The sequence below is a fragment of the Phaseolus vulgaris genome, chromosome 3 (genome assembly GCF_051622355.1).
Source record: "Phaseolus vulgaris cultivar YP4 chromosome 3, ASM5162235v1, whole genome shotgun sequence".
Lineage (NCBI taxonomy): Eukaryota > Viridiplantae > Streptophyta > Magnoliopsida > Fabales > Fabaceae > Phaseolus > Phaseolus vulgaris.
Window position 1 is genome coordinate 45,342,686 of NC_143500.1, and position 8,350 is coordinate 45,351,035.

The window sequence follows — 8,350 nt, forward strand, 5'->3', positions numbered from 1 at the left end:
TTATTGTGAATTGTTTGCTATACTTCATGTTTAACATTTTGGTTTGCATGTTTTTCAGATGGACACCTAATCATTGTGCTACTAAGGCAATTGGGCATGCAATTAGGTCACAATTTAGGGGTCCTTACTATCATTACGACGAAACACCAGAGGAAGTCCAACTTAAATGGTGGACTGAATTTAAGGTAATCTTAACATAACATTTTCACTCATTTCCATTTAAGCATTTATTATATTCATCAACTTGTATTGGGCTGAGGGCCAAATGGTCGCGTGAATGGGCCATGGGGGTTGGCTTGTGGCCCATGTCAGACTCTCGTGCTATTACTTTTCCCGTTTGGACCTTTAGTGAGCTCGGCAAAATGCTTACCAATATCCAGACAATACACAACCCCCTAGTCTTGAGCCGAGCCCACGAGGCGCAAAGGTTTAAGTGATACCTAGTTATTGTGAGCGAACTTGCTTGGTCACACCCACTGGTCAAGCGCTGACAAGGGTCGGCTTTTGAGCTACACCTCAAGTGTCGAATTATGATGAGATCAGTAAAATGCCCACTTGTGTGAAGGACGGAGGTCGGGCCACACCCTACCTTGTGTGGACACTTGGTGACCTCGAGAAAATGCCTACCTGTGTGTAGGACGGTACATAGCGCCCCAGCCTTGAGTCGAGCCTAATGAACCAACTGAAAAGGCTTGAGGATTTCTAGGCGTTTTGGCAAAAGCGAGAGAGGATTGGCGACCCTTGACCGAGGTCTCTTAAAGATTTTCAGGTTGGACTTAGGCCCACTTTCCTTCTTTTGAGTTTACTTGTTTGGTCTCATCGTGTTCCCTGGCGGGTCAGCCTCACCGGCCCGACTCCTAGCAAGCCTCTTTGGCCCAATTCCTGACAATATCGGAACGGTACACAATCCCCTAGCTTTGAGCCGAGTTCGCGAGGCGTAAAGGCTTGGAGCCACCCGACAGGTTAATCTGCTCGGCATAATTCCTGGCAGGCCTCATCAGCCCAATTCCATGCAGTATCAGAGCGGTACACAACCCCCCAGTCTTGAGTCGAGTTCGCGAGGCGTACAAGCTTGGAGTGTCGATCCTATAGACTTGGATACCGAGCCACCTGACAGGTCGGTCAACTCGGCCCAAACCCTAGCAGGTCGACCCAATTCCTGACAGTCTCATGACGGTACACATCATTTGAGTTCTTGATTTTGAGTTGTTTTGGTCGAACCAGTCGATTAGAGTAAGATACAACCAAATACAGTCTATGTTGTTGTTGATCGAACTACTCAGGTCCAAGTATGATACAACCAGATACAGTCTGAGTTGTTTTTGGTCAAACTTCTCGGGTCCGAGGTGGAGACAACCCGATACAGTCTGAGTTGTTTTTTTTATTGAACTTCTAGGGTTCGAGGTGGAGACAACCAGATAGTGTGAGTTGTTTTTTATCGGACTTTTTGGGTTCGAGGTGGAGGTAACGAGATTTAAAACTCTTAGTTGTTTTTTGTTTGAACTACACATGTCCGTTATTGTAGTGACGAGATTAAAAACTTTGGTTTGATGCATACCGAACTGCTCAGGTTCATTATTGTAGTGACCAGATTAAGAAACTGTGGCTTGGTGCCGACCGAACTGCTCAGGTTCGTTATTTTAGTGACCAGATTAAGTAACTCTGGTTTGTTAGGATATCTGCCAAAATTTGAAAAACGAGCAACTTTTATTAGGATAAAGACAACCTTATTAAAAACCTGTGAGAAAAATTCCAAAAAACTCAAGGGAAAAGAGTGTCTATTACACGAGTGTATATAGGTGGAAAACATGACACAATTACCTGAAGTAAATTTTAGATTTGAAACATTCCAAGTCTGTGGGATGACTTCACTGTCTATGGTACGGAACGTGGAGGTGGTGGTAATCGCGGTGTATCTCTTCGTCTATCCTCCTTTTGGGCCACATAGGGCACGTACCTATTATCCGACCGCTTGACATCTGTCTCGGTCGATCTTGACTGAGCTTCTCGAATCCGCTCCTTATATCTCTCTTCGTCCTGTCGCTCGTTCGACTTCTTTTGTCGGATGGCCTCTTTGGTTATTGTGTGGACATAGACTCGTTCCCTGATTTCCGTCATTGACATCGATCTCTCTCTAAGTAGGGAGTCATTGAAAGGATTCACTCGCAAACCTTTTACGAATGCGTCCATCACTATCTCGTCCCGAGGGTTCTGGAGGCGTATTGATACTTTGCAAAAACGGTTTAGCAGCTCACCCTCCGTCTGCTTGATGTCAAAAAGGTCGACAATCCTCAGTGGTGTTATGATGTTGGCCGCGAATTGCTCCTCGAACAGTTGAGAAAACTCCTGGAATGAGCTTATCACTCCGTCCGAGACCCCAGTGAACCATCGCAGAGCCGTTCCAGTAAAGGTGGCCTGCAATAGCTTATTTCTGACTGCGTCTGAGTCCCAGAGATCAACATTTGGGCCTGGAAAACCTTGAAGTGCATTTTCGGGTCCTCTACCCCTTAGAATGGGGGCATCTTGGGCATCATGATATTCAGCAGGATAAGCTCCTCCATGATGGCCTGGCTGAAAGTTTGGGGATTCGCTCTCCTTCTCCTTCCCGCCTAGTCGCCAGATTCCTGCCTCGGTCGTTCCTGAAATGTTCTTCTCAGATCTTTATTTGCCATTTGCAATTCTTCGTTTGCTTGAGGGCTTATTCCATCAATCTTCTTGACACCTCAGCATCATCCCCCAACCTTTGTTGTTCGGCTTGGGACTCCGGATGAAGGTGCTCCTATTCAGCTTGGGATTCTGCGCGATGGTACTTCTGTTCGGCTTGGAATTCTTGGGCTCGCCTCCTAGACTCCTCATTTTCGCGTTGCAGAGTCTGTATAACCTCTACTACCTGTTGCAAGGTGAGAGTTTCGCCATTCTCCGGTATTGGTGTTTGTCTGGTCCTTATGACGTGGGTGCTAGTTCTCTTCTATAACAATGCCTGGGTTGTGGGGACAGTTTTAACGGGCCCTAGGGTGGGCGCCAAATGCTCTCGTCGACTCAAAGTCGATCAGAGTATGGATAAACTCTCCCTGAGTTCCCTTCTGGTGCTCGGTCGGCCAATTGGATGAGGTGTTGGTAACTGCCTCCAGGCTTTAGTGAACCGATCTCTTGGGGACGAGGGGGGCTCCACCTGTGATTACACTCCGACGCTCAAGTCAGTGTGAGAGCACAAAATATTAATGTATATAGTGAGATATATTGCAAAGATGCAAGTTTTGATACTCCCTGTGTATGGTTGTCTATTTATAAGCTTTAATGGGCTTGGACTTTTTCTCTGGTTCCTCCAGTATTAATGTGACATATCATGGTCATTTCCTATAAAATCTGAATATCATGCATATAAATTGGAGCATTTAAACAACATAATCAGAGATATTGAGGATAATATTTATATTGTTATTGGGAACATGGTGTTAATATTTATTGTGTTATTAGAGACATGCGTGAGTGGGGAAACGTTAGACTTTCCTTAAGTGGAGTCGTTTATCGCTGGTGCCCTGCAATTTTGGGCTGAGGCCCAAATGGTCGCGTGAATGGGCCATGAGGGTCGGGTTGTGGCCTATGTCGGACTCTCGTGATATTACTTTTCCCGTTTGGACCTTTAGTGAGCTCAACAAAATGCCTACCAATATCTGGACGATACACTAGCTAATTAGATATTAGTTTAGAAATTATTAATCAATAATAAAAATTAATTTAGATATCAATATTTTTTTATTCTCTAAAATAGTATATGACTTATTTAATATAAAAACTAATTATTTTTTATCTCTAAACTTTATTTTTATCTAATAATTTTCGTGAGAAAGTAGATTGAGTTGGATTGAGTTTAATATAACAAATGCAAAAATCCAATCTAACTTATCATAACAATTTTTTTTTTAAGTAATGAGTTTGTTGAAATGCTACCTAACCAAACGTGTTCACACCTCTCATCCTACCTAACCAAACCTCTAAACCCCTCTCATTAGAAGGATTAAAACAAAGAGATCTTTTATAAACTTATATTCTCCATCAAGGAAACGGAGACGGAGACTTTTCCGAGTTTGCCAAAAACTTTGATCTTTCTTTTTTACGCGTAGAATAAATATTTGATTCTTATAGAAGAAATAAGCCATAAGCACTTTTATAGTTTTAACATTTTTGTTGCATAAATTCTTAGTTGTTCTTACATTAAAAAAAACACTTTATCTACTAATGTATAGTTATCACCAAGAACTGAATGTGTATAACATGCCTAACAAAATAAGATAAAAAGAAAACTAAAATTATTATAGACAATATCGACATGAAATACAAATGAATTTAAAATTTATGCCTATCATTAATTAATATAAATATCTTTATATCATTAATTTTTTTAAAATAATTTCAAATATAACTTAAAATTAATGTCTACAAAAACCAACCACTCCACGTATACAGAACAATCAATAATTGGTGCATAATTTTTTGTTTATACAAGATCTATGAAATATCACTTTTAGACTTTTATTGCAATGGCATGATTTTCAAGGTGTTTGTTTTTTGCTCCTACAAAGTCGTAAAGGACCATGCCACTTGATACAATATCCACATTTACTGTTTAACCTAATATGATAGCTTTGGATCTTCTAATTTTTGTTGTTTTTTCCTTGAAAAGTCATATCTATAAGGGGGTCATGTAACTTCGCAACAACTTCTACATTTATTGTTATTGAATAAGTGAAAATTTTGAAGTCTTTTTCTAAGTCTTTCGTCTTTGTTTCTTTTCTCCAACATATATAACCTAATTTAAGATATATTTTACAGCAAATTTGAAGAAAAATTAAACATATTAAAGTTCTTACTTCCTTTTCTAACATAAATACAAGTTTATGACTTATTTGTTAAATTTAAAAGAGTAAGCATACTCTTGTTTAAATAGTTTAGACATAAAAATTTGATTCTCTCTGGAAAAGATAAATTGATTTATGGCCATGATAATAACTAATTTATAGCAATCACTAAATAATAAAAACTATTTATTGTTTTCAAATAAGGAAAAAAAAAATTATGCCACTCATTGCATTTTTATTGGTTCTAACAATATAAGAAATTAAGATTGAAGCAGTCATGAGTTGTTTCGTAATTAACAAGGCAAAGTCGGTATTTTAATTTTGTAATTAGAGACTGAGTTGTCTTCTGCTCTTCTGTCATACTTTGTTTGGTGAGTTATGGATGCATGGAATGTTATATATATATATTGAGTTATTGACAGAGTTAAACTCACAGTACCAATCTATTTCCAATATTGAGTGTGTTTGATTCATTACCTTGCCTTTGTGATGACGACGAATCCAGTTGGTTTCAAATTCATGATTTTGATGGTGTGTTTGGTGACGCAGGTTGTTTATGGTGAAGAGGAAGTAAGATGCATAGAAAGAGAGAGGGAAGCACTTCTCCTATTCAAGGCTGCCATTGTTGATCGCTATGGCATGCTCTCTTCTTGGACCACTCCCAACTGTTGTCAATGGGAGGGAATTCGCTGCAGCAACCTCACCGGCCATATTCTAATGCTCGATCTGCACGGAGAGAATGATCTTGAATATGTTTTTCGTCGCTATGAACAATTCTCTCCACGTTATATGAGCGGAGAGATCCACAAGTCGTTGATGGAGTTGCGACAATTAGAGTATTTGAACCTCAGTTCCAATTATTTTCCAGAAAGTCACATCCCAGAGTTTCTCGCTTCTCTCACAAACTTGAAATACCTTGATCTTTCTTCATGTAGTTTTGGTGGAAAAATTCCAACTCAGTTTGGCTCTCTTTCTCATTTGAAACACTTAAATCTTGCTAGGAATTATTATTTGGAGGGTTCAATCCCTCATCAGCTTGGAAATCTCTCCCAGTTGCAGCATCTTGATCTCAGTGGCAGTACTTTTGAAGGAAATGTTCCATCTCAGCTTGGAAATCTCTCTAAGTTGCAAGAACTCTCTCTTGGAGGATATTATGGTACTCTCAAAATTAGCGATGGAGGTCAGTGGCTCTCAAATCTCATTTCTTTAACCCATCTTTCCTTGGAATATGTATCAAATCTTAATCGTTCTCATACTTGGTTGCAAGTGATTTCCAAGCTAACAAAACTAAGAGAACTAAGTTTAGTTAACTGTAGCCTTTCCGATCATTTCATTCTGTCATCCAGGACTTCTTATTTCAATTTTTCTACTTCCCTCTCCATCCTTGATCTTTCCTTAAACACCTTCACATCACCAATGGTATTCCAATGGGTCTCAAACATCACTTCCAACCTTGTTGAACTTAAACTTTATGGTAACCTCTTGGAAGGTTCCACGTCAAGTCATTTTGGCATGATCATGAAATCGCTTAGGCACCTTGACCTCTCCTCCAATTATTTCAAGGCCAATGATTTGAAATCCTTCATGAATATATGTACCTTACAATCTTTAAACATGGCTAGAAACAATTTGACTGAAGATCTTCCCTCCATTCTCGGTAATTTGTCCAATGATTGCGCTAGAAACTCATTGCAAGAATTGAATCTGAAAGAAAATTATATCATTGGCACTTTTCCTGATGTTTTAGTATTCTCTTCTTTGAAAACATTGTTGCTTGATAGCAATCATTTAAGTGGAAAAATACCTCAAGACATCATATTACCGTCTCAGTTAGAGTCTTTGTCAATTCAATGGAACTTTTTTGAAGGAGGAATTCCAAAATCATTTGGAAATGCATGCACTTTGAGCTTATTGGATATATCTCATAATAGATTGAGTGAAGAGTTTGCACTGATAATTCATCACTTGTCTGGATGTGTTAGAAACTCTCTACGACAATTGAGCTTGTCTGCAAACAAGATCAACGGTTCTTTACCAGATCTTTCAATATTTTCAACATTGCAAGTGTTGGATCTTTCAAATAATCAATTAAATGGTAAGATACCAGAAGGTAGTAAATTGCCATCTACCTTGGAGTCTTTTTCTATCCTATCAAATACATTACAAGGTGGAGTTCCAAAATCATTTGGAAATGCATGTTATTTGCACTCATTCGACATGGCTAATAATAGCTTCAGTGATGAGCTTCCAATTATAATTGATCACTTGTCTGGATGTACTAGATATTCATTGAAAGAATTAGACGTAGGCATGAATCAAATCAATGGTACATTACCAGACTTCTCAATATTTTCATCTTTAAAAAAATTATATCTTGATGAAAACATGCTAAACGGAGATATTCCTAAAGATATTCAGTTTCCACCTCAACTAGAGATACTAGATATGCAATTAAATTCCTTAAAAGGTGTGCTTAGTGATAACCATTTTGCTAATATGAGTAAGTTAAACTCATTGGAGTTATGTTACAACTACTCATTGACCTTAGCATTTACCCAAAATTGGGTCCCATCTTTTCAGTTACACACCATAAGCTTGAGATCTTGCAATTTAGGTCCAACATTTCCCAAATGGTTGCAGACACAAAATGAAATTGACTATATTGACATTTCAAATGCTACAATATCAAATATTGTCCCAAAATGGTTTTGGGCTAAATTAGCATCACAAGAAATGAACACAATAAATATTTCATACAACAATCTACAGGGTATAATTCCAACTTTTCCAACAAAGTATCCTTCTTATACGGTATCCCTTAGATCAAATCAATTTGAAGGTCCTCTTCCTTTATTTTTACGAAATTCTGGACTTCTTGATTTATCTCAGAATAAATTCTCGGATTCTCTTTCATTATTATGTGTTAAGGATACAGTTCAAGATTTATACCAATTAGACCTTTCAAATAACCAGTTATTCGGACATATTCCAGATTGTTGGAACCATTTGAACTCACTGGCTTATATAGATTTGAGTTACAATAATCTTTCAGGAAAAATTCCTACTTCAATAGGATCGCTTCTTGATCTTGAAGCATTGTTGTTGAGAAACAATAATCTTTTAGAAGGAATTCCTTTCTCCTTGAGGAATTGCACAAAGCTAGTAATGCTTGATATATCAGAAAACAAATTATCAGGGCCTATTTCTGACTGGATTGGAGCGCAAAAAGAATTGCAGATTTTAAGTTTGGGAAGAAATCAATTTTATGGAAGTTTACCATTAAAGATTTGTGGTCTAACCAACATTCAGCTCTTGGATCTCTCACTAAACAACTTATCTGGAAAAATTCCTAAATGCATAATAAAGTTTGCTTCAATGGCTCAAACAACATCCTCAATAGATTTTGGAAGTCATTCGTATTTCTTCAACACTAGTGTTTTCTCAACCAACAAATCTTATAGTTTGAATGCATTTTTGATATGGAAAGGTTC

General features: G+C 38.1%; 1 pseudogene; it reads left to right on the forward strand.

Annotated features, from left to right (window-relative positions):
- The first annotated feature begins 5,274 nt into the window (after positions 1 to 5,274).
- LOC150028867 (receptor-like protein EIX1) lies at positions 5,275 to 7,726 on the forward strand (annotated as a pseudogene).
- The last annotated feature ends 624 nt before the right edge of the window (positions 7,727 to 8,350 follow it).